Source organism: Carassius carassius, chromosome 9 (genome assembly GCF_963082965.1).
Source record: "Carassius carassius chromosome 9, fCarCar2.1, whole genome shotgun sequence".
NCBI classification, from domain to species: Eukaryota; Metazoa; Chordata; class Actinopteri; order Cypriniformes; family Cyprinidae; genus Carassius; species Carassius carassius.
This window is the reverse complement of record NC_081763.1, coordinates 35,446,898-35,473,121: the sequence shown is the minus strand read 5'-3', so window position 1 is coordinate 35,473,121 and position 26,224 is coordinate 35,446,898. Positions and strand designations below refer to the sequence as shown.

Below are 26,224 nucleotides of genomic sequence, written 5' to 3'. Positions count from 1 at the left end.
ATACAGAGGTCCCAGGAGGGAATCAGGGGTGTCCTAGGAGGTTTTAACTTTCTTGCACCCCTCAGGCAACTAACGCTCCAACCTTTCTTGCAGGAATAAAAGCATGACTCTGACCAGACATCACCGGGTCTTCTCTTCGTGGGTGTTCCTGTAGCTCAATTGGTAGAGCATTGCATTAGCAGCGCAAAGCAAGGTTGTGGGTTCGATTCCCAGGGAGCACATGTTAGGTAAAAAAAAAAAAATGTTAGCCTTAAAGCACTGTAAGTCACTTTGGATAAAAGCGAAACAGCCTCAGTGTTGTCCGTGCGGACCAACACGTGCGTGTCTAGCAACAGCGGCCAAAACCGCCGTAAGGCTAGATGCACTGCCAGCAACTCCAGACAGTTGATGTGCCAAAGCAGTTGAGGTCCTGTCTAGGACCCTGAAGCTGCCTGCCCATTGCATGTCGTGCCCCAGCCGGTGTTGGAGGCATCTGTTGTGACAACAACATACTGGGACACCTGTTCTAACTTGTTCACTTGTCCCGTAGAAAAGCAAGGTCCGACCAGGGGCTGACAAGATGTGTATCGCGGCGCCATGCCCATCTCGGGAGTGCAACCAGTGCTCTGTCTCCGCCAGCTCCTGAAGAGCAGTCTCCCACATCTCTGAGTAGCCTGCAACCGTTCTCTCCACCAGGGGAATGTCCACATACCCCCTGGCTGCCCCGCCACTTAGGATGGTGAGGATGGAATAGGGAGATGGGCGGCTTCTGGCCATGAAAGGGGCCATCCACGACTTCATCACCTCTTAATGCACCTCCGGGAAGAAAGGAACCAGAGCAAAATGAGGTTGTGAGCCACGGCCTGTGCCGAGAAACCAATCAATAGAGAGGTCCCAGGAGGGAATCAGGGGTGTCCTAGGAGGTTTTAACTTTCTTGCACCCCTCAGGAAACTAACGCTCCAACCTTTCTTGCAGGAATAAAAGCATGACTCTGACCAGACATCACCGGGTCTTCTCTTCGTGGGTGTTCCTGTAGCTCAATTGGTAGAGCATTGCATTAGCAGCGCAAGGCAAAGTTGTGGGTTCGATTCCCAGGGAGCACATGTTAGGTAAAAAAAAAATTTTAGCCTTAAAGCACTGTAAGTCACTTTGGATAAAAGCGAAACAGCCGCAGTGTTGTCCGTGTGGACCAACACGTGCGTGTCTAGCAACATCGGCCAAAACCGCCGTAAGGCTAGATGCACTGCCAGCAACTCCAGACAGTTGATGTGCCAAAGCAGTTGAGGTCCTGTCTAGGACCCTGAAGCTGCCTGCCCATTGCATGTCGTGCCCCAGCCGGTGTTGGAGGCATCTGTTGTGACAACAACATACTGGGACACCTGTTCTAACTTGTTCACTTGTCCCGTAGAAAAGCAAGGTCCGACCAGTGGCTGACACGATGTGTATCGCGGCGCCATGCCCATCTCGGGAGTGCAACCAGTGCTCTGTCTCCGCCAGCTCCTGAAGAGCAGTCTCCCACATCTCTGAGTAGCCTGTAACCGTTCTCTCCACCAGGGGAATGTCCACATACCCCCTGGCTGCCCCGCCATTTAGGGTGGTGAGGATGGAAGAGGGAGATGGGCGGCTTCTGGCCATGAAAGGGGCCATCCACGACTTCATCACCTCTTAATGCACCTCCGGGAAGAAAGGAACCAGAGCTGAATGAGGTTGTGAGCAGCGCTCTGTGCCGAGAAACCAATTGTCCAGCCGTGAGGGCTCGGGACTGGGCGGTGTAGTCACCTCCAGCCCGATACTCATTAGTTACTTTTTTAGGGAGTAATGCAACATTGTAATGCGTAACTTTTAAAAGTAACTTTCCCCAACACTGATAATACCCTGTATATCAAAATATTCTGTCATAAATATATATTTAACAACTTTGTTATATGGTTTATTAAAAAGTTTAATGTTTTAGGCTGGTAAATACTGGTACAAAAACATATTCTTATTACTATTATTATGGATTTAGGAATTCAGAAATGCACTATATGTACTATCTTGTAGTTTGTGAAGTCTGTGATGGTGAGGGAGCAATATATTTTAAGAGACAAAGAGGGAAAATGTTGAGGTGTCTACAGTAAATTAGGATTGGGACACACAGGATTCAAGTGTAACTCTCAGTTGTGTTTAGGCTTGGAAATGGTGATTGTGGTGTTACAGAAACTACAGAGCATGCTGTGGGAGTGACTATAATGTCCATCATAGCAGCAGTAGTCTGTTTTTATAGAGAGAAGCTCAATAGAACAGTGTTGTGATCTTGATTTATGCATCACGTAGGACTAATCTGAAGTGATGAGAGGCCATTAAAACAGAAGTTATTGTGATATTTGAGATCATTTGCCCTTTCTAGTACAAAGTTGGTCTGAATACTGAAATGATAAAATATATGAAACCATTGTTACTTGTCTTACTAAAAAGGTGTCATGCAAACATTTTTATTTTTATTTTTCAGGTTTATTTGGCCGGCAAACATATGACCATTATTTTAATCTGGGATCTTCAGTGGTTTTGCCCTGTCATGGTGATGAACACTTATTAAAGAAAATACTGAAGGTGGAATGGAGAAGAAAAGACACCAAGAATCTGGTTCATCTGTATGAAGATGGTGCGAGTCGATCAGAGAAACAGCACAAAGATTATCAGGATAGAGCTTATTTCTTTACTGACGATGTTCATCGTGGAAACTTCTCCCTCCGTCTGGACAATCTGAGAGCTGCAGATGCTGGAGAATACATATGTACAGTTCACAGTGACCTTTCTACACTGACCAGGACAGCAGAGACCAGTTTGGAACCACGTAAGTTGATAAATAAAAGAGAAAATCAAACAGAACCTACTGAACTGCTACATAACACATAACTATAGGGATTCACCAATCTTGATTTTTCACGGCCGATTCGACTGCAGATTTTTAGCAGACTCCGATAACAGCTGCCTATTTTTTTTAAATTTTATTAAAAGTTTTATTTTTTAACATTTTTTAAGCAAGAGACAAGAAAGAATCAAATTATGAGTGCATCACAATATTTATTTGCTATATTTCAGGCTGTTCTGTGGCCATTGAAAAAGGCTTATTCCAAATGGAGATGTTATGCAGATTCTGATATCGGCTGCCCTTTTTTTAAATTTTATTTTATTTTTAAGCAAGAGACAAGAAAGAATCAAAATATAAATACATCACGATGTTCATTTGATATATTGCAAGCAGATCTGTGGCAATTGAAAATTAGTGGCAACCAATGCTTTTTAATCAGAATACAAACAAAGATGCTAAATACATTTACATATTTACATATACATATTTAAATTAAATAAACAAAAACAGAATTGTCTGAATTTAGCTTTATGAAACTATGCTACATAAAACATCTGCATGACACAGAAACAGCAGACAGTCTGAATGAGAAGCAGATTCAGTCTCTGACAGCAGGTGGAGCTCATGAAACAACAGATACAGCCTTTTCCCGGTTACAACTGTAAACAAAGCAGCGCTGCGCTTATAAACATTACTATGCATTATAGAGAGGCAAGAATAGAAAATACCATCTAAAATGCTCTGAAGACATCATTCCCCTCAATATATCCTGCAGTTTGATTTTCCTGACCAAATGTTCTTACAAACTGTAAAAGGGTTCTTTAAAAAAGTTGTTGCCTCGTTTTTGCTTTAGTCTATCCTTCTGAGAAACTGAACATGTTATATTAACACTGAAACTTAAAGGTCCCATTCTTCGTGATCCCATGTTTTAAACTTTAGTTAGTGTGTAATATTGTTGTTAGAGTATAAATAATAACTGTAAAATTCTAAAGCTCAAAGTTCAGTGCCAAGCAAGATATTTTATTTAACAGAATTCGCCTACAAAAAACGACCCATTTGGACTACATCCCTTTAGTTCCTGCAGTAATGACGTCACTAAAACTGTTTTTTGACTAACCTCCGCCCACATGAATACACCAAAAGGGGGCGTGGCCTTTTTGCGCTCCGACGGAGAAGGGGAAGAGCTGCGTTTGTGTTTGTCGCCATGTCGTCGAAACGCTGTTATTTTTATCTCGGAGTCCAATCATCTTTGTTTGGCCTTCCCAGGGAAGCTGTACTTGGAGATTAATGGTTACAATTTATGTTTAAATCGGTTCCCGAAAATTATAATCCATGTGTAACCTATGTGCAGCACATTTTGCTGAGGACAGCGATCTTCCTCAATCTCAATCAGTTTAATGCCGGATTCGCACAAAGATTATTCTTGAAAGCTGGAGCTGTTCCCTCTTTGTCTGGAGAAGGCGTTGTTTATGGACCACAACTGGTAAGTGTATTTTATTATTTAAGTTGGTGCGTTCAATTTCTGTAACTTATTACACAAAGGGCAACACAGTTTAGCTTTGTTAACTAGATGTTAGGGCTGTGCAAAAAAAATCGAATGCGATTTTCATGCGCATCTCGTCAGTAAAAACACTCCTGTGATTATAAGTACATCTCAAGCACATGCTCCTGCCCACTTGCTTTGCACTCGCGTTTTGTCACGCGTTTCCAGGAGGGCAGCCTGTGCTCAGCTGCTGTCGAATCACAACACAGGAACCGCTGGCCCAATCAGAACTCGTTACGTATTTCTGAAGGAGGGACTTTATAGAACAAGGAAGTCATCAGCCCCTTTTTTGTGACAGTGAAAACAGCGGTGTACAGATAGGTGAATTGTATGAAAAATACTGTGTTTTTTTACACGCGAAACATGAACACATGTTATATTGCACACTGTAAACACAGTCAAAGCTTCGAAAAAGCACGAAAAACGGGACCTTTAACATATACACAACCTGTCACTGACATAAGATCACAGTAATAGCAAATGACAACAATCCAATCAACCAATCAATTCCAAATTGACAGAATCAAGTCCTGCTCTAAATTTGTTTTCTCATTCAAGAAGCAGTTTCACTTGGATATAGTACATCTCCAAGGGAAAGAAAATGCAAAGATCTGGATGCAATTTATGCTTATCCAAATCTTGTCCACATCTTTGTCTTTTCTCTCCTTTTGTGATATAGGCTATATCTGAGTGAACGGCTTCTTGAACGAAAATAAAAATGTAGAGCAGGACTTTTGGATTTGATTGGTTCACTGGCTTGTTGTCATTTGCTATTGCTGTGATCTAATGGGACAAGTTGCGTGTATGTTAAGTTTCAGTGTTAATATATTACTTGTTCAGTATGTCAGCATATAGACTGTAAAACAAGAGCAAGGCAAATATTTTGTGTACAAGAGGCCCAACAAAATAAGGGTCAAGAGATGGACATCAGAGGGCAGATATGTGATGTTTGTTTGTCATTGTTGGCCATGTGATAAACAGATCACACAAAGGCAGATGCTGCCAGATTACTGTAACCCATCTTCATCTGACAGTTTAGTTACTGTAAGAACATTTATTCAGGAAAATCAAACTGTGCGGTATATAGGCATTATACAGAAATGACATCACTGTAAGTGCAAGTAAAAGTTATGAAGTTAGTTTATATAGTTGATGATATACAAAAGTATACAGAGCCTCAATAATTTAAACTCAAGTCATGTTTAAAGCTTTATCTATTGATTCAGAATGTAACCTGTCCTGGAGCAGGTTAGCTATGGAGCATTACTATGGAGTTACTATGGACTTTAAGCAGCAGCTGTTGATAGAACAGCAACTGCTTCAGGAAGTGAAGTGTTAACTGTTATAGCCAAAGAACACAAAAATCACTAAGCAACAAATAAAGAGGATGCCATAATGCGGGGGTCATCAGACTCGGTCCTGGAGCACCAGTGTCCTGCAGAGTTCAGCTCCGACCCTAATCAAACACACCTGTAGCAGCTCAACAAGCTCTTTCTAGGTATGCTAGGCACTTCCAGGCAGGTGTGTTGAGGCAATGTGGAGCTAATCTCTGCAGGACACTGGCCCTCCAGCACCGAGTTTGGAGAACCCTGCCTTAATGGATCATTTAATCATTTGACAAAGTACAAAACATTACATTTAAAAAAGCAAGACAAGGGTTGATTTTGCCAGTAAATTATATCCAAATACCATTAAACAGTTCATTTACTTAATATGGCACACCAGCTATTCTCCCATAGAATACTTTTACGCCCAGGTCAGGAAGCAGACAGACTGGCTAAAACGACCGTCTGCTAGCTGTCTCACGTCACAGAGGTCAGTTAATTCTCAGTACATAGAGACTCTTTCACATAGATATCACACTATAGAGACTGTGTCTGTTCCCGAACTAGAAAATATAAAAAAAGTCCAAACCAATTTAAGAGTAACAATTTAATTGAGGTTCAACAAACAAAAAACAGGTGCAATACAGATAAACAAATGATAAAGCTTGGCTTATTGAATATCAGATCCCTTTCTACGAAAACACTTTTTGTAAAAAATATGATCACTGATTATGATCTAGATGTGTTCTGTTTGACAGACACCTGGCTAAAACCCGATGATTACATTATTTTAAATGAGTCCACCCCCCAAGATTACTGTTATAAACATGAGCCGCGTCTGAAAGGCAAAGGGGGAGGTGTTGCTTCAATTTATAACAACGTTTTCAGGATTTCTCAGAGGGCAGGCTTCAAGTATAACTCGTTTGAAGTAACAGTGCTTCATATAACATTATCCAGAGAAATAAATGTTAATGATAAATCCCCTGTGATGTTTTTACTGGCTACTGTATACAGGCCACCAGGAAACCATACAGACTTTATTAAAGAGTTTGCTGATTTTACATCTGAGTTAGTTCTGGCTGCAGATAAAGTTTTAATAGTTGGTGATTTTAATATCCATGTTGATAATGAAAAAGATGCATTGGGATCAGCATTTATAGACATTCTGAACTCTATTGGGGTTAGACAACACGTTTCAGGACCTACTCATTGTCGAAATCATACTCTAGATTTAATACTGTCACATGGAATTGATGTTGATGGTGCTGACATTTTTCAGCCAAGTGATGATATCTCAGATCATTATTTAGTTTTGTGCAAACTTCATATAGCCAAAATTGTAAATTCTACTTCTTGTTACAAGTATGGAAGAACCATCACTTCTACCACAAAAGACTGCTTTTTAAGTTATCTTCCTGATGTATCCAAATTCCTTAGCATATCCAAAACCTCAGAACAACTTGATGCAAACAAAAACTACGGACTCTCTCTTTTCTAGCACTTTAAATACAGTTGCTCCTTTACACTTAAGGAAGGTTAAGGAAACCAGTCTGACACCATGGTATATTGAGCATACTCGCACCCTAAAGAGAGCAGCTTGAAAAAATGGAGCGCAGCTGGAGAAAAACAAAACTAGGGGTATTTTGTATTGGAAAGTAACTTATCCTACAGAAAAGCATTAAAAACTGCTAGATCTCTTTACTTTTCTTCTCTTTTGGAAGAAAACAAACATAACCCCAGATATTTATTCAATACAGTGGCTAAATTAACGAAACATAAAGCCTCAAGAAGTGTTGACATTTTCCAACATCACAGCAGTAATGACTTTATGAACTACTTTACTACTAAGATCGATACTATTAGAGATAAAATTGTAACCATTCAGCCGTCAGATAGAGTATCACATCTGCACTATAGACCCCCTGAGGAACAGTTCCACTCATTCTCTTCTATAGGAGAGTAAGAATTGCATAAACTTGTTAAATCATCTAAACCAACAACATGTATGTTAGACTCTATACCATCTAAGCTCTTAAAAGAGGTGCTTCCAAAAGTCATAGATCATTTTTGACTATTATTAATTCCTGGTTGTCATTAGGATATGTCTCCAAAACCTTCAAACTGGCTGTTATTAAGCCTCTCATCAAAAAACACAACGTGACCCCAAAAAACTAGTTAATTATAGACCGATCTCGATTATCCCTTTTCTGTACAAGAAAATAGAAAAGGTGGTATCCTCACAATGGTATCCTCACAAATGGTATATGTGAGGATTTCCAGTCAGGATTTAGACCGTATCATAGTACTGAGACTGCTCTCCTTAGAGTTACAAATGATCTGCTCTTATTATCTGATCGTGGGTGTATCTCTCTATTAGTTTTATTGGATCTGAGTGCTGCGTCTGACACTATTGACCACAACATTCTTTTGCATAGACTTGAACACTTTGTTGGTTTTAATGGAAGTGCATTAGCATGGTTTAAATCGTACATATATAACCGCCATCAATTGGTAGCAGTGAATGAAGAGGTATCATATCGATCACAATTGCAGTATGGAGTACCTCAAGGCTCAGTACTAGGGCCGCTACTCTTCACGCTCTATATGTTACCCTTGGGAGATATCATCAGGAAACATGGTGTTAGCTTTCACTGTTATGCTGATGATACTCAGCTCTATATTTCTTCGTGGTCCGGTGAAACACACCAATATGGAAAACTAATGGAATGCATAGTCGATATAAAAAACTGGATGACGAGTAATTTCTTACTGCTAAATTCTGAAAAAAAAACCAGAGGTGTTAATTATAGGACCTAAAAACTCTGCATGTACAGTATTAACATAGAACACTGTCTAAGACTTGATGGCTGCTCTATCAATTCTTCCTCATCAGTTAGGAACCTAGGTGTGCTATTTGATCGCAATCTTTCTTTTGAAAGCCACGTTTCTAGCATTTGTAAAACTGCAGTATTCCATCTCAAAAATATCTCTAAATTATGGCCTATGCTCTCAATTTCAAATGCAGAAATATTAATCCATGCATTTATGACCTCAAGGTTAGATTATTGTAATGCTTTATTGGGTGGTTGTTCTGCACGCTTAGTAAACAAAGTACAGCTAGTCCAAAATGCAGCAGCAAGATTTTTTACTAGAACCAGGAAGTATGACCAAATTAGCCCGGTCCTGTCAACACTGCACTGGCTCCCTATCAAACATTGTATAGATTTAAATATATTGCTTATTACTTATAAAGCCCTGAATGGCTTAGCGCCTCAGTATTTGAATGAGCTCCTGTTACATTATAATCCTCCACGTCTGCTGCGTTCTCAAAACTCAGGCAGTTTGATAATACCTAGAATATCAAAATCAACTGCGAGTGGCAGATCCTTTTCCTATTTGGCGCCTAAACTCTGGAATAACCTACCTAACATTGTTCGGGAGGCAGACACACTCTTGCAATTTAAATCTAGATTAAAGACCCATCTCTTTAACCTGGCTTGCACATAATACACTAATATGCTTCTAATATCCAAATCCATTAAATAATTTTTAGGCTGCGTTAATTAGGTAAACTGGAACCGGGAACACTTCCCATAACACCTGATGTACTTGCTACATCATTAGAAGAATGGCATCTACGCTAATATTTGTCTGTTTCTCTCTTATTCAGAGGTCACCGTAGCCACCAGATCCAGTCTGTGTCCAGATCAGAGGGTCACTGCAGTAACCCGGATCCAGTACGTATCCAGACCAGATGCTGGATCAGCACCTAGAAAGGACCTCTACATCCCTGAAAGACAGCGGAGACCAGGACAACTAGAGCCCCAGATACAGATCCCCTGTAAAGACCTTGTCTCAGAGGAGCACCAGGACAAGACCACAGGAAACAGATGATTCTTCTGCACAATCTGACTTTGCTGCAGCCTGGAATTGAACTACTGGTTTCGTCTGGTCAGAGGAGAACTGGCCCCCCAACTGAGCCTGGTTTCTCCCAAGGTTTTTTTCTCCATTCTGTCACCGATGGAGTTTTGGTTCCTTGCCGCTGTCGCCTCTGGCTTGCTTAGTTGGGGTCACTTCATCTACAGCGATATCGTTGACTTGATTGCAAATAAATGCACAGACACTATTTAACTGAACAGAGATGACATAACTGAATCCAATGATGAACTGCCTTTAACTGTAATTTTGCATTATTGACACACTGTTTTCCTAATGAATGTTGTTCAGTTGCTTTGACGCAATGTATTTTGTTTAAAGCGCTATATAAATAAAGGTGACTTGACTTGACTTGATGAAGCAACAGTTAAAGTTGCACATGTGCAGTAGAACGCCGTTATAAAGCAGCTGCTGCTTAAAGTCTAAAATTATGGCCATAAACACTGTTAAATGCTAAGTCACGTACATGTTACCCAAGTCCCAGAGATGGTGCAAACTAAACTGAAAAGTACCTGGCTAACCAGCTATACCAGCTTCGTGGTACAGGCTCCGGGACTGGGTTCATATTTTAATCGATTAACTGTATATTACAGACATTATAATTTGTAGGCGAGACTGGTTAGAGAATATTTTGCTGTAAAATGTTTCTTTCAAAAACAAATATCTTGCATTGTTTGCTAAATTGGAAGAAGATCATTCTGTTGTGTTTTGCTGTTCCTAATGAAATCATGAAGGGTAGGTTTTAATGATCAACTATTTGTGTTACTGGTGTGATGTTTTTGGAGTTTTGTACCAAGTTCTTAAATATAGCCAAAAACTGTGAAAATATTGCCAACATTTTTAATAAAGGAGTTTAGAGAACCTCTAATATGAGCTTGTGCTGCTGTAGAGATGTAGTGTGAATGTGTTTGAGAGGAAATCAGAAATACAGTTTGCTCAGACAGCGAGAGTAATTGTCATCAACAGCAATGTAAAGTCTTTTTCAGACATTACACTAGACTGAATACATATCAATTTATTTATCTGTTTGTTTGTAGTTATTTCACATTATAAACTTTGTGTCCGTTCCTGTACAGGATTCAAAGTGAAAGGTTCCTCTGATGATGAGACGGTTCCTCTTGGAGGTTCAGTGGTTTTGCCCTGTGAGGTTGACAGAAGCTTGTTACAGAAAAGTCTGAAGGTGGAATGGAAAAGAACAGACTCAGAGACTCTGGTTCATCTGTATGAAGACGGTGAGAGTCGACCGAAGAAACAGCACACAGATTATCATCACCGAGCTCATTTCATTACTAAGAAGATTAAAGATGGAAACTTCTCCATCCAACTGGAAAAACTGAGAGCAGAAGATGCTGGAAAATACACATGTAAAGTTTACAGTGACCAGGATTGTGTGCATTCAGCCGAAGCAGAACTCGAGATACTGAGTAAGTGAAAATAACCGGACCTGCTGTTTTATACCTGGTCAATATATGATTTTAATTTAGTGGTTGTTACTATATAAATATTGCATTTCCAGATTTAACAAAATAATAATAGTATGATCATTTTAGTTACTTCAGTCATAAATATAATAGTCTGATGTTATGCACCACTGGACTGGTCCTATATGAATTGTTCAGTTTGAAAGTGTACCTCCTACAGGACTGATAAACACTTTTCTGATTGATTTCTGATGATTAATCAGCTCTGCTGTCGGTTTGTGATGCTGGAGATTGAGTGTGTTTCTCGAAGAGTCTGAGAGACATTTCATACAAACTTAAACTTAGATTTAAAAATAATTTTACTTACAGACATTGGCAAAAAAGTGTAAAACTACAATAATAGATCAATGTGGAGTAAAAAAATAAATAAATAACAACTTGGCACAATGTGTCTCCACAAAAGACTGTACAGAAACAAACTGTTTCATATTCAGGATGAATTCCAAACGGCTTTTTTCACCCTTGAAGGGCAGTTTGTGGGGATCTGTAGGGACGTACCAAACAAAAGTGATCAACTGAATCCCTTCATGAAGAGCATTTCCAGAAGTGTGTTACCGTAGGGAACATGTGATGTTCACTTCACTGAAGTGATTTCTGTTTGTGATCATGCAATCTTCATTCAGGAGATCTTGTGATGCTTTTTAAAATAAAGTTGAGATTGATTTAGACTTAGGCAAATTAAATTTGTCTTTTAATGTAAGACAAAATATTTTTCATCAGTGATAGAAATATTAAGATGGTAGTGTAAGCAAGTTTAGTATGAAAAAGTTTAATAGTGAATAAGACACTATTAGACAATATTTGAATAAAATAATAATAGGAATAAATATTTATTTGCAACATCAGATGGAGTGCAGAATGCTGCATGTTGTCAAGGTAACATTTGGTTACACGAGACAGTAATGTCCTATACCCTTCAAAGAACACACTTCAAGTTATCTGCCCTTAGAAGGGAGTACAATAGGGATGTTCACTTCTGTTTGGAATTCACCCACAGTATAGAATTATTCAGTTCTACTCATTAATATCTAGTTTAACTGCTTTTAAGTCTCTCAAATCATGATTTGCATTACAGTAAACAAATAAATAATGAAAAGAATACAAACAACAGGCTCTTGCATTTCCTGTGCACTTAAAAAATGTTTGCTCAAATGAAGAGAGTTTATACACAAAACACAAATCCTTACTGTTCATTTGTCTTAACAGGTATTTCAGATTAACCTCATTATTTGTTTATTTTTTGTGATAGGGTTTAATGTTCAGTGTCACACACTTGCTCCTCTGGGATCTTCAATGGTTTTGCCCTCTTATAAATATAAACCTTTATCAGTTGAGGGTCTGAAAGTGGAATGGAGAAGAAAAAACACTCTGGTTCATCTGTATCAGGAGGGAGAGAGTCGAGCAGAGGAACAAGATGAAGATTATCAGGATAGAGCTAATTTCTTCACTGATCAGATTCAACATGGAGACTTCTCCCTTCATCTGGACAATCTAAAAGCTGGAGATGAAGGAAAATACACATGTACAGTTTACAGTCAGCAGAAATCTGTGTTTTCAGCTTGGACAAATTTGGAACTGAGATTACTAGGTAAGTCAACAGATGAAAATACCTCATCTTGTAGTCTTAATCAATAGGTTGAATAGTTTAGTTTTATGTACTATATCTGTGCTTCCAGTAAACATAAAGTGAGTTTGGATCTTTGTAGAACTTGTAAAGCAAAGCGTAACTCTTACCGTCTCACACTACTTCTGTTTTCCATACATATTTCAACACTGCTATGAATTTTATAATATTTAAGAGACTGGACACATGATGTTCATACAGCAGGCGAAAAAGCGGGTGAAAATCCCACAGACTTTGCAGAGATGGCAAAAGTACACATTCTTCACTCAAGTAGAAGTACAGATACTCGTTTTTAAAAAATATTCTTGTTTAAAAGCTGAAGTACTGACTACACTTTTACACTCAAGTTAAAGTAAAGAAGTATTGGATCTGACATGTACTTAAGTAAAAAGTAGCCATTACTGATATGAACTCATTACTCATGTCATATAAACACCTTAATATGTAGCAACTTACATTTCAGATTTTGATAGTTTTGTTTGTTAGTTAGAAATGTAACTGGAAGCCAGAACCTGTGTAAGGACCTGAGGACTGGTGTGATATGCTCAGATTTTCTGGTTCCAGTCAGAATCCTGGCAGCAGCGTTCTGGATGAGCTGCAGCTGTCTAATGGTCTTTTTGGGAAGGCCGGTGGGGAGCCCATTACAATAGTCCACCCTGCTGGTGATGAAGGCATGAACTAGTTTCTCCAAGTCTTGACTGGAAACAAAACATCTCATTCTTGCAATGTTTTTTAGATGATAGTATGCTGATTTAGTTACTGCTTTGACATGACTATCGCAACTAAGGTCTTTCTCCAGAATCACACCAAGACTTGATTTTTAGTTGTTTGACCCCTAGAGTCAAGGTATGCATTCCCCTTGAAAACTTCATCTTTGTTTCCAAATGCAATAACTTCATTTTTTTCCTTGTTTAACTTAAGAAAGTTCTGGCGCATCCAACTATTAGTTTCACCAATACATTGGCAGAGGGAGTCAATGGGACTGTAGTCATTTGGAGATAAGGCTAGGTAAATCTGTCATGATACAAGAGGCGGAAGCAAAAATGCAAGTAAACTCTTTATTATGAGTAGAATAAGACACAGAGAAGTACTGGAGCTCGGTTGGGCTGGTGGTGCAGGGACTAGATGGTCAGCGTGCTGGTGAAGACAGGTGATGGTGAACATCCAGATGAGACGACAAATACCACAAGGACAGCGAACAGGAACTGGGAACTGGAACATGACTGGAATAGCACACGACGAACACTGTGGATACCAAAACAACGATCTGACAAAGAGAGGAGAGTGCGGTGAGTTTTTGTAGGTGAGTGAATTGGCAGCAGCTGATGTGGTGAATGAGATCTGCTGGCGTGCTGATCAGCAGTAAAGAGCGGTCACGCCCACTCACACATAGAACAACAAATACACGGGACACGAAGAAACCAGTGAATTCATGAACCGTGACAGTACCTCCTCTCCTAAGAACGCCTCCTGGCGTTCCTTACCTGTCGATTGTAATCATCAATAAGGGAGTGATCCAGGATGTCTGTAGCAGGAACCCAACTTCTCTCCTCTGGACCGTAACCCTCCCAGTCAACCAAGTACTGGAATCCGCGTCCCCTCCGCCTTAAGTCCAGAATACGATTAACCGAATATGTAGGTTCTCCTTCTACGAGTCACGGCGGGGGAGGGGGGGGGGGTTGTGGGGGGAGGGGCGTGGTGCTGGGACGGGCGGATTAATATGGGAATGAAACACAGGCTTTATTTTAGAACCATGGAAGGCGGAATGAGGCGGACTGTCACCGGGCTAATGGTCTTGGTGACAGTGAATGAGCCGATAAATTTAGTAGCAAGTTTATTAGAGATGAAACGGAGAGGAATGTTCTTGATAGAAAGCCACACTTTTTGACTAACGACGTATATGGGAGGCCTAGACCTGTGGCGATCGACTTTAGCCTTGGTGCGCGCTCCCGCTTGGAGTAGAGTCTCATGGGCTCTTGTCCAAGTGTGATGACACCTCTGGACGAAGGTGTAAGCGGAGGGAACCGCGACTTCAGATTGCAGACTAGGAAAAATTGGTGGCTGGTAACCTAGACTACACTCAAACGGAGATAGGCCCATGGATGATACTGGTAACGAATTGTGGGAGTACTCCACCATTGACAGTTGTTGACTCCAAGAGGAAGGATTCTTGGAAACCAGACATCGCAACGTTCTCTCTAAATCCTGGTTGGCTCTCTCAGTTCTCTCTGGGGATGAAACCCTGAAGACAGACTAAAAGTTGCGCCCAGTAATCTACAAAACTCTTGCCAAAATTTGGGTCCACAAATTGAGGTCCACTGTCGGAAACCACGTCCGTCAGGAGGCCATGTAACCGAAAGACGTGGTTAACGCCTGTTAATGCTGTCTCCTTGGGTGAGGGTAATTTGGGCAAGGGAATGAAATGGACCGCCTCCGAGAACCGGTCCACCATGGTCAAAACTTCCATGTTACCCTGAGAGGGTGGGAGGGCAGTGACAAAATCTAGTGCGATGTGGTACCAGGGTCTCGAAGGGATCGGCAGCGGTTGAAGGAGCCCATCTGGGGGTCGATTGGAAGTCTTACCAGTGGCACAAACTGAGCAAGCCAAAACAAAACTGTGAACGCCGCGAGCCATATGTGGCCACCAAAATCGTTGCTTGACTAAAGATGTAGTGCGACTGACTCCTGGATGGCAAGCCACATTGGAACAATGCCCCCACTGAATAACGTCAGATCGTAATCCCGCTGGCACAAATAAATGGTTCGGTGGACAGTCGACCGGGGGCGTTACCCCTTGTAAAGCCGTCTTGACCTTCAATTCGACCTCCCATGAGAGTGTGGAGATGATTAGGGTCTCCGGAAAAATGCACTCGGGAGTAGACGTGCGATCGGAACGGTCAAAAATGCGTGATAATGAATCGGGCTTGATGTTCTTGGAGCCCGGGCGGTACGAGAGAGTAAAGTCAAAACGTCCAAAAAAAAGTGCCCACCGAGCCTGCCTGGAGTTCAATCTCTTTAGCAGTTCTAATGTATTCCAAATTCTTATGATTGGTCCAAATGATAAAAGGTACCCCCGACCCTTCTAACCAGTGACGCCATTCTTCCAATGCTAGTTTGGCTGCCAACAACTCTCTGTTACCAATATCATAATTACGTTCGGCAGGGGACAAACGGTGAGACAGTAACGTGCACAGATGCATCCTGTCATCTGCAGGGGAACGTTGGGATAGCACTGCACCTACCCCTACCTCTGACGCATCGACCTCCACCATGAACTGACGTGATGGATCAGGGGTAATTAAGATGGGGGCCGAAACAAAACGGCTCTTCAGTTTGGCAAACGCAGCCTCCGCTGCATCTGACCACCTGAACGTCCTTCTGGGGGAGGTCAAGGCAGTCAGAGGCAAGGCTAGTTGGCTGAAATTGCGAATGAACCGCCGGTAGAAATTGGCGAACCCCCAGAAACCTCTGTAGGGCCTTACGGGAATCTGGACTTGGCCAATCCACCACAGCCTTAACCTTCTCAGGATCCATACGCATTCCCTCAGACAACACGATGTACCCTAAGAAAGGGACAGACTGTGCATGAAAAGTGCATTTCTCCGCCTTGACAAAAAGCCCATTCTCTAGCAGCCTCTGAAGCACTTGTCGAACGTGCTTCACGTGCTCCTGGAGAGAAGAAGAAAAAATCTATATATCATCCTGGTAGACATATTTGAACTAATCGACCATATCTCGCAGCACGTCATTGACGAGTGCCTGGAAGACTGCTGGGGAATTGGACAAGCCGAAGGGCATGACCAAGTATTCAAAGTGCCCTCTGGGGGTGTTAAAAGCAGTCTTCCATTCATCTGCCATCCTGATGCAGACCAAATGATAAGCATTACGTAAGTCCAATTTAGTGAAAATCGACGCTCTCTGCAACCTCTCGAAGGCTGAAGACATCAGCGGCAAAGGATACGTATTCTTTACCATGATGCTGTTCAACCCCCCGGTAGTCGATACAAGGTCGCAGAGATCCGTCCTTCTTCTCCACAAAGAAGAACCCCGCCCACGCTGGAGAAGAGGAAAGGCAAATGAACCCCTCTGCTAGAGAATCAGATATATATTTCTCCGTAACCTCTCTTTCTGGAGCAGAAAGTGAATATAACTTGCCCTTAGGTGGAGACGTACCTGGCAGTAACTCTATGGCACAGTCATAGGGACGATGCGGAGGGAGAGAAGCAGCTCGAGACTTACTGAACACTTCCCTCAGGTCCTGATACTCCGTGGGCATGTTTGACAAATCCACTGCTTTCTCCTGAAACGCAGAAACAGAAACAGAAGAACAGGCAGACACAAGACAGGACTCATGACATTTACTACTCCACTCCAACACTGATCTCTGCTGCCAGTAAATTTTTGGGTTGTGTCTGATGAGCCAAGGGTGTCCTAAAACAATGGGTGCGAGGAGAGAGTCCAGAATGTAGATATAATATGTAGAAATAATGACATGTCTTTGAACCAAAAAAGCATACTGAATAGCACTAACTGAAAAATAATGCATTGCATTAACAGTACTTGCATTTTAATGCCTTGAATTTCCAGGGCTTGCATTGTTAGGTCCTGAAATTTAATATAGTTGTTCATTTAAGCTGTGAATATTTCAATTCAAAATATTTCACACACCTTTTCATAATGAAAAAATCAATAATTCATATTCACGTTCCAGAATTCACTTCCAAAATATTAAATCGGTTAAAAAATACGATGTATATATTTGACAGGCAAATTTCGGTCCATTTTATTTCACTTTCCAAATTCGCTTCCACAAATTCAATGGTTAAAATTCGGCAGATAATTCACCCTTTCACATTCGGGAGCTGCAGGAATAGCAGTAGAGCACAGAGGCATGATCTCCATCTGCTGTCAGTCGCTCACTAGCAGGTGGTGCAAGCGGCTTCTGATGAAGACCAAAGCAACAGGTGGATTAAGTAATACAGTTACAAAAACTGATCTGCAGAAATTAAGCAAGCGCTAAGCAGAAGTTTTGATTATCGGGGCATGTGGAAAAGCTGATTGTGCGTATGTTTATTTCAACATCTTTGCTGTTACCAAGTAAGCAGCATTCAAAGGAGATTATAATGGTGTTTTACCAAACGCTGAAGTACAGAACTAACATTACATCTAAAGAAGACATATAGGCTATTGCTTTCGGGCAGTTGTAAGCGAAATGTAATGCCGTGCCGCAGTAAAGGCAAATGCCCTGGGATCTCCGCCTCTCCTTTTCCTCCCGGGAAAGCCGAGGTCGCCTGACCTGCATGGGCTCATGATCGTAGACGGGGCTGACCGCATCCCCGCCGCTGGATCGCGTGCTCTCAGCTAATCCAGAGAATCGAGTGGGTAATCCAAGACGTTTGACTCGAGAGAGTCGGGAATCCACACGAAGTGCCAGTTTAATCAATCCATTGAGTGTGTTAGGTAAGTCCAGAGCGTAGATCTCTCTCAGGACGTGGTCAGCCAACCCATGCAGGAACATGTCCCACTGCGCCTCCTTGTTCCACTGACACTCTGCCGCCAAAGTCCGGAACTCGATAGCGTAATCCGATACAGATCTTCCTCGTGGCACGGTCCGCGAGGATCCGTGCCGCTTCTCTTCCCGCGACCGAGCGGTCAAACACCCTTCTCATTTCGGTGGCGAGTGTCTGGAACAAGGCACAGCATGGATCTTGGTTCTCCCACACCGCCGTCCCCCATAGTGCTGCCCTCCCAGTCAGTAGCATGAGTACGAATGCCACTTTGCTTTGTTCAGAGGCAAAGGTCCTGGGCTGCAGAGAGAAATGCATCGAACAGCGTGTTAGGAATGCTCTGCAATAGCTCGGACACCTGCACCACAAGAGCTTGAAAAGCCCGACCCGACTCAGTCATGTTCCTCTCCTGGGCATCCATCCGTGAAATGCTGGCTTTGATAAATTCCTCCAGAGGAGAAGAGGATCCGCTTGCTGCTTCCATCGTCTGGTCAGATCGTTCTGTCATGATACAAGAGGCGGAATCAAAAATGCAAGTAAACTCTTTATTATGAGTAGAATAAGACACAGAGAAGTACTGGAGCTCGGGTGGGCTGGTGGTGCAGAGACTAGATGGTCAGCGTGCCGGTGAAGACAGGTGACGGTGAACATCCAGACGAGACGACGAATACCACAAGGACAGTGAACAGGAACTGGGAATTGGAACAGGACTGGAATAGCACACGACGAAAACTCTGGACACCAAAACAACGATCTGACAAAGAGAGGAGAGTGCGGTGAGTTTTTGTAGGTGAGTGAATTGGCAGCAGCTGGTGCGGTGATTGAGATCTACTGGCGTGCTGATCAGCAGTATCAAACGGTCACGCCCACTCACACATAAAACAACAAATACACGGGACACGAAGAAACCAGTGAATTCATGAACCATGACAAAATCTGGGTATCATCTGCATAGCTGTGATTTGGTTCTTTCTTATTATTTGACTCAGTGGGAGCATATACAGGCTAAACAAGAGTGGTGCAAGATTTGAGCCTTGTGGGACTCCACATGTCATGGACGGCCACTTAGACTTATGCTCTCCCAGACTCACATAATAGCCTCTCCCTTCCATGTATGACCTGAACCATGTGAGTACCATCCCAGAAAGCCCGACCCAGTTTTCCAGTCTCTCTGGAAGTATGTTATGATCGACAGTGTCAAACGCAGCACTAAGATCTAGCAATACCAGCACTGATATTTTACCAAAGTCAGAATTTAAGCCAATATCATTTATTATCTTAATGAGTGCTGTCTTTGTGCTGTGATGCGGTCGGAAACCAGATTGAAAATTGTCCAGGTATCCATTTGTTTAGCTGATTTAAAAACTACCTTTTCTATAATTTTGCCTATAAAAGGAAGATTAGATATTGGTCTATCCATTGATGATCTTCTCAGAAAAGAAGGATGCAAACTCATTGCATTTACTGTCTGAGAGCATTTCACTGGGAATCTGACTTGGGGGGGTTGTCAGTCTCTCAACAGTGGCAAAAAGAGTACGAGTGTTGTTTAAGTTACTGTTTATAAGGTCTGAGAAGAAATTCCATCTAGCTGTGGCTAGTTTCACATTAAAAGCATGAAGGCTGTCTTTATAGATGCTATAGTGAATTTCAAGTTTTGTCTTCCGCCACATCCGCTCGGCTTTTCTGCAGTGTCTTTTCAAAGTCTGAACTGCTGTTGATCTTCTCCAAACTGATTTCTGTCTGTTTGTTTTCTTACTGACTATTATTGGAGCAATATCATCAATAACATTCTTAACTTTTGAGTTGAAGGAATCAAGGAGAATATCAATAGTGTCTGCAGAAATGCTTGGTGTTAAAGATATAGCCTCCATAAATAGTACACTTGTGTTCTCGTTTATGCATCTCCTTCTGACAGAGACAGATCTAGATTCAGTGGTAGCAGAGATCAATATATCAAAGAAAATACAGAAGTGATCAGATAGTGCTACGTCCTTAATAACAATGGATGAAATGTTTATGCGGTTTTGCATGCGCTGTAGTTTTAAAACAGTGCCTAATATTGGGGAGGTCTCCCTCACTCCAGTGAAATGTCGGACAAAGTAAGTCTTGAAAAGGAAACAAAAAAAGTAATAACTCAGAAACCTGCCATGTACAAATCCCACCTGCTGTCCATCCGAACAAGAGATACAGCCCCGCCCCCCCCAAATATAGTTATGTCCCAACACTGATCCAGTGTCAACAAGGGAGCAGTTAAACCAAATCAAGCTAACAATTTGTCACGGTTCGCAGGTTCGTCTGCTCATTCTGTGTCGCTGCTCTGATTGTCTATCAGCGTCAGCTGTGTCTTGTTCTGTGGGTCTACTTATAGTCCTATGTTTGTCTTGTCCCATTGTCAGATCATTGTTACTGGTTCTCTGGTTGTCTCACTCTATGCAGTGTCCTCCAGTTCCAGTTTGTTTGGAGTTTCCTGCCATTAGTGCTAGTGCCTGGGACTTTTTACTCGAGTTGGCGTGTCGCCATTTTAGCTTCCTGTTTTCGGTTTGTGTCTTTGAGGATTCTGCCCACTGCAGTCCCTGCTCTGCCAAGAAAGAACTACCGACCAGAGACTTGTACCTACTGTCTGACCTTGTTTGTTCTCTTGAGCATTTAAATAAACACCATTGTTCATTCGCAACTGGATCCAGTGTTTCTGTCCCTGACACAATTAGCTTAATCAGAATACAAATATAGAGCAATAAAATAAATAGGAGACATGTGAATCTCCTGGCATTATTACAGAGTTTTTTCTAAATAAAATATTGATGCCTTAAACCATGTCTTTTTAAATGATTGCTAATGCACTCTTTGGCCAGATCCGTATGCCCCGGAAGATCTCTCACATCCTTTTAACATCATGAATCATGTTTAGAACTCAGAGTCTTTTCTCATCAGGTCTAGATTCTGGCTAGTGTTTGTGCAGATGTCCTCAGACCGGGGGAACTACAAGCGGCCATTGAGCTAGCTCCACTGCTAGCTTCCCATTCACCATCTGGTTCTTTGACTGGGATGAGTCTGATTTGTGCTGAATTCTGCCTTTTTTAATCCTTAGTGTTTGTGTTAGCATGACAAATTTGGATAAAAGCATCTGCTAAATGAATAAATGTAAATTAAAATGTTGTCCTTTAATAAAACATGTAATACACATGATTTTAAATGAATAATGCCAGGAGCTCACAAAGAGTGCTAAAAAGATGAGTCATAACCGCGCCCCATAATAATGTAATTTAATATTTTTCCTCTATATCTGTGCAGTTTTGGGAGGATGTATTGTATTTATTTAAATGTATATACATTTTTATTGAAAGAGTTACACATGCTTCCATTCTACCAATTTAATTCTATTAATCTTTTTTTTTTTTATTTTAGGGATTTTATTTGACAATTTGACATTCATTTCACTGTGGGGTCTCCAGAGACCCCGGATATCCTGAGTGTGATATTTATTATCCTCACTCTATCACGCAACCAGATATCATTCCATATTTGTTTTTGTTTTTTTCTCTCTTTTTAGAGCTAGCAAGTGTTGACAAAAGTCATGAAGTCTCAGGTCAATTAGATGAAGGGAACTTTTGAAAATTTTGTTCAATTTTAGCAAACATCATTTGGGTCTAAAATGACTCTGAACAGTGCACGAGTCTTAAGACACGAAGTATAAAGTGGAACAGTCACACTTTAGTTTGTGGACCAGTTCTCATTGTTAACTAGTAACTATGACTTATGCTCCAATAAACTCCTAATTTACTGCTTCTTAATAGTTATTAAGGGATGTAAAATATGATAATGCAGAATAAGGCATTAATATGTGCTTTATAAGCACTAGTAAACAGCCAATATGCTAGTAATATGCATGCAGATAAGCAGCTAGTCTCCATACTAAAGGGTTACCAGTAGGATGAAAATTTAATTAAATCATAATTTATTATGTGACTGAATGTGAGTTATTGTGTGTTTTCTCTCCAGACACAGTCTTTCGTCTTCAGATGTTTCTCGTCTTCTGTCCAAATGTTCTGATGTTTCTAGCGTTTGTCCTCTGGGGTGTTTCTGAAGGTCAGTGTTTCACTTCTGATTAATCATCAGTGCATTATAATAAATCATTCAAATAGTTGTTTAGATGTTCAGTGATGTCTGGTTTTGTTTCAGGGTCTCTGTTTGAGTGGGTCTCTTGTTGTGCTCTTTATTTTCTGAGGCCTTTCATGTTGCTCTGGACGGCTCCGTATATTAATAACTTCACAGGTGATTCATTATTACCAGTTTATGAGAGGAAATATGCTTCATGAATTATAATACCCAGACTGTTTTCACATTAACTAAACAATATGTCAGGACCTCAATTCATTTACATTAAAACTGATTTAGTGTTTTATTGGCATTCATTTCATTGTGTTGGTGTTGTGAATGATATTGTGATGTAATTACCTCATCTTTTCTGTTTTACAGGCAACATTAAAACATGGGTACGAGTGTTCAGTTTTAGAGCAGAATATATTGTTTTCTCTGCTGTTTTTTATTCAGGTAAATAAATCCAAATATATATATATATATATATCAGCAGTCATTATCATAAATGCATTTAAATGCACATTAACAGTTGAACAATAATTACATATAAATGATTCAATATTCTCAATATTCTGCAGGAACTCTTAAACATGACATGACATCAATAATTGGAAGTGTCTGTTATTGTTTTATTGTTGTCAGTATCATATTCTACACGTTCAGTGTTAAATCTCTGAGGCACTGAACACATGTCGTCACTCTTATAATCTACACCAGTTAATGATGAAGAAATCACATTAATAAACAGACATGATGTTATAGTGACAGACTGAAGCTGAAGCTACTTCTACATCACTTCTCAGCATGTTTTGGGGTCATGTGAGGGTCAGGGGTCATATAATCAGCACAAAGGTCACAGGGTCAGTGTCAGGAACAGTTCAATGAATGAGTCGTAAATAATGTTGCATCTGTTCAGTGAGAAGATAATTTGTAATTTTTGTGATCTGTATTCATTATATTTGGTTCTTCTATTTTAGTAATTGTTGTTTTTCATCTCTTGTTTCTTCCAGTTCTGTTTAAATCTGCCCTGGACAAGAGTCTGAATTACACTGGATTTGAAGGAGTCATGATTATAGCTCTGTTTGTGATTGTGATTCTGTTCACCCTCCTCTATATTATTTTCTGTAAGTATTTCCTTCCCTCAGGAGTCAGTAAAGACACAACACAACATATAAAAACCACAATATCAGACCTGATTTATCGGTTAACTGAAGCATTTCCATTTGACACAAGTTTGTATAGCAAATATAATACTCAGTGTGTTTTAAACAGACATGATAAAGAGAGAAAAAAAAACTGATGAAAGAATAGAAGAAAACACAAAAACAAAGTCAAAATAAAGTGTAAATTTTAAAATGTATTAAATGTATAAAACAGATTGTCACTGTTCCTTAAATGATGGAAACTGAAAAGAGAAGCGAATCAGCAGATGAAGTCTGCAGATTATTTCAATCTCAGGCCATTGAGTATGGAACCCCACACATGACATGCAAGAAAAAATAAATAAATTGTGCACACTAAAACTCATACTAAAACGTGCACACGATTACTAATTCATTCCCTCAATTTGCAAATTTGTTCCCTCGATTTGCCCAATCGCGTGCACAATTTACTATTTTGTTCTCTAGATTTATAAATCTTGTGTACAATTTAACCTACTATTTTTTTCCTGCATGCCATCTGCGGGGCTCCGTAATTGAGTGTTTTAAAGAGTTGAGAAAAGACAGATTCAAATAAGAACAGAGAAAAGACAGATTCTTCTACTACATGCAGAATACCTTGAGGGCCATCTAATCCTGATCAAACTCACCTGCCTCTGATTCTCTAATGATCCTGAAGACACTGATTAACATGTTCAGGTGTGTTTGATTAGAGTTACAGGAGTAAACTCTGCAGGACAGTGGATCTCTGGACAGATTTGAGCATCTCTGATGTAGAGATGTAGTGTGGTGTTACCACTCATCCTCTCTCACACACACTTACATCATAGTTTTCTTTTCATAATTGCACGACCTCTCTGCCCGTTACTCTCATTTAAATGTTTCTGACGTGTCTGATCGTCTCATGATCTGGAAATATCGGGGGAATTCTCAAATTATGATTTCCAGGTCATTCAAAATCAGGGAAATAAATAACATAACATTGAAATATGGAATAGTTTTAGCATTTAGTCAGGGGGCCAATTCTGAAAAGGGCTTCCGTTAAGACTTTTGCGGACATGTTTTGGTACAAGCTGTCACCCTATTTTTTTAGTTAGAAGACACCCATAGGTAAGATATTAGGGTGGTTGTCAAGCTGATTTTTTTTTTTTTTTGTGACTTGTACAAGCAATTTCAGGCCAATTTTTTGGTTTCCTGCTCAACACGGCATGCCAACGGTAAATGTTTAATATCTCCACAACCACAAGGAGCATATTCATAAATTTGGTATCAAATGAAAGCCAACACTCATGGAATGTCTGCTAAAGTGTTAGAGTGAACATTTATTGTACAGTGTAAGAGACAACAGAACCAGAACATGAAAAAAACATCTCCGCCTAAAGAGAACCAGTTTTCAAAGTGAATATCAGCTTGGAAACATAAACTAGTTTCCCAAAACCTCTATCAATCAGTACCCATATCTATGGGAATGAGTCAAGCCAAGTTTAAAGCTTGTAGGGAGAGACAGTGCAATGCTGCACAAGTTATAATACTTTAATGTCAAGGCGGGAAATTTAGAACTGTATGGTGGTCTATGGTGCTATTTGACTTAATTAGTGTACCAAGTTGTAACACAAATTATATTTAAATGACATATCACTATAGTTATTAATTCCATCCTAACAAAACTGCTCTCTCACTTCTTTAGGGTTAGGGGTTAGTAACTAGTTAGTAGTAATAACTATGTAATAGTCATATGGCAAAGGTATGTTTTTCCCCATTGTTACGTTCTCCTCCCAGCCTTGGGGTCAGGAAGTGACATTCAGAGAGTGAGAGAGTGAAGTGACATTCAGCCAAGTATGGTGACCCATACTCAGAATTTGTGCTCTGCATTTAACCCATCCGAAATGCACACACACAGAGCAGTGAACACACACACACACTGTGAGCACACACCCGGAGCAGTGGGCAGCCATTTATGCTGCGGCGCCCGGGGAGCAGTTGGGGGTTCAATGCCTTGCTCAAGGGCACCTAAGTCATGGTATTGAAGGTGGAGAGAGAACTGTACATGCACTCCCCCCACCCACAATTCCTGCCGGCCCGGGACTCGAACTCACAACCTTTCAATTGGGAGTCCGACTCTCTAACCATTAGGCCACGACTTCCCAAAGGGGGGGAAGTAGCAAAGAAACAAAGAAGATATGATAAAAAAGGTAACATAGAGATGTAAAATTACGTGGAGAACACACTTCAGCCTCAGTCCCAGAGTGAAAGCAAACACAACTTCAAGTACAAGCAAAGGTATTTATTTCTGTTATATATCCAAGAGATTAACAAAGGATGGGAATAAGTCGTCAAGAGAGCATGGCCTAAAACAACAAACAAAAACAGACTAACTTTAAGGGAGCTATCTACCCTGTACAAAAACAAAGATGAAAATCAACAACAAAACTTTCCTGAGCTCCCTCTCTTAACCAAAAACAGAAGAAAAAATATATTAAAATAAAAAGGCACCCTCTCCCTAAATTTCCCAGATAATCCAAAAGCTGATGGTAAATAACCTGAGTGAGAGAGAGTGAGGGAGAGAACAACACACCTTTACCTTTACAACACACACTGCCTTGTTGGGCACACAGCACAACACAGGGCACACAAGCATTTTCTCACAACAGATTTTATTAAAGACCCTGGGACATAACACCCATCAAAGCAGTGGCTCTCAGGTTGGCAGCCAACA

The 26,224-nt window shown here is 40.7% G+C and overlaps 1 pseudogene; it reads left to right on the top strand.

Moving 5' to 3' along the window:
• The window catches only part of LOC132149793 (uncharacterized), a 98,117-nt pseudogene that overhangs the window by 28,780 nt on the left and 43,113 nt on the right, over window positions 1-26,224 (top strand).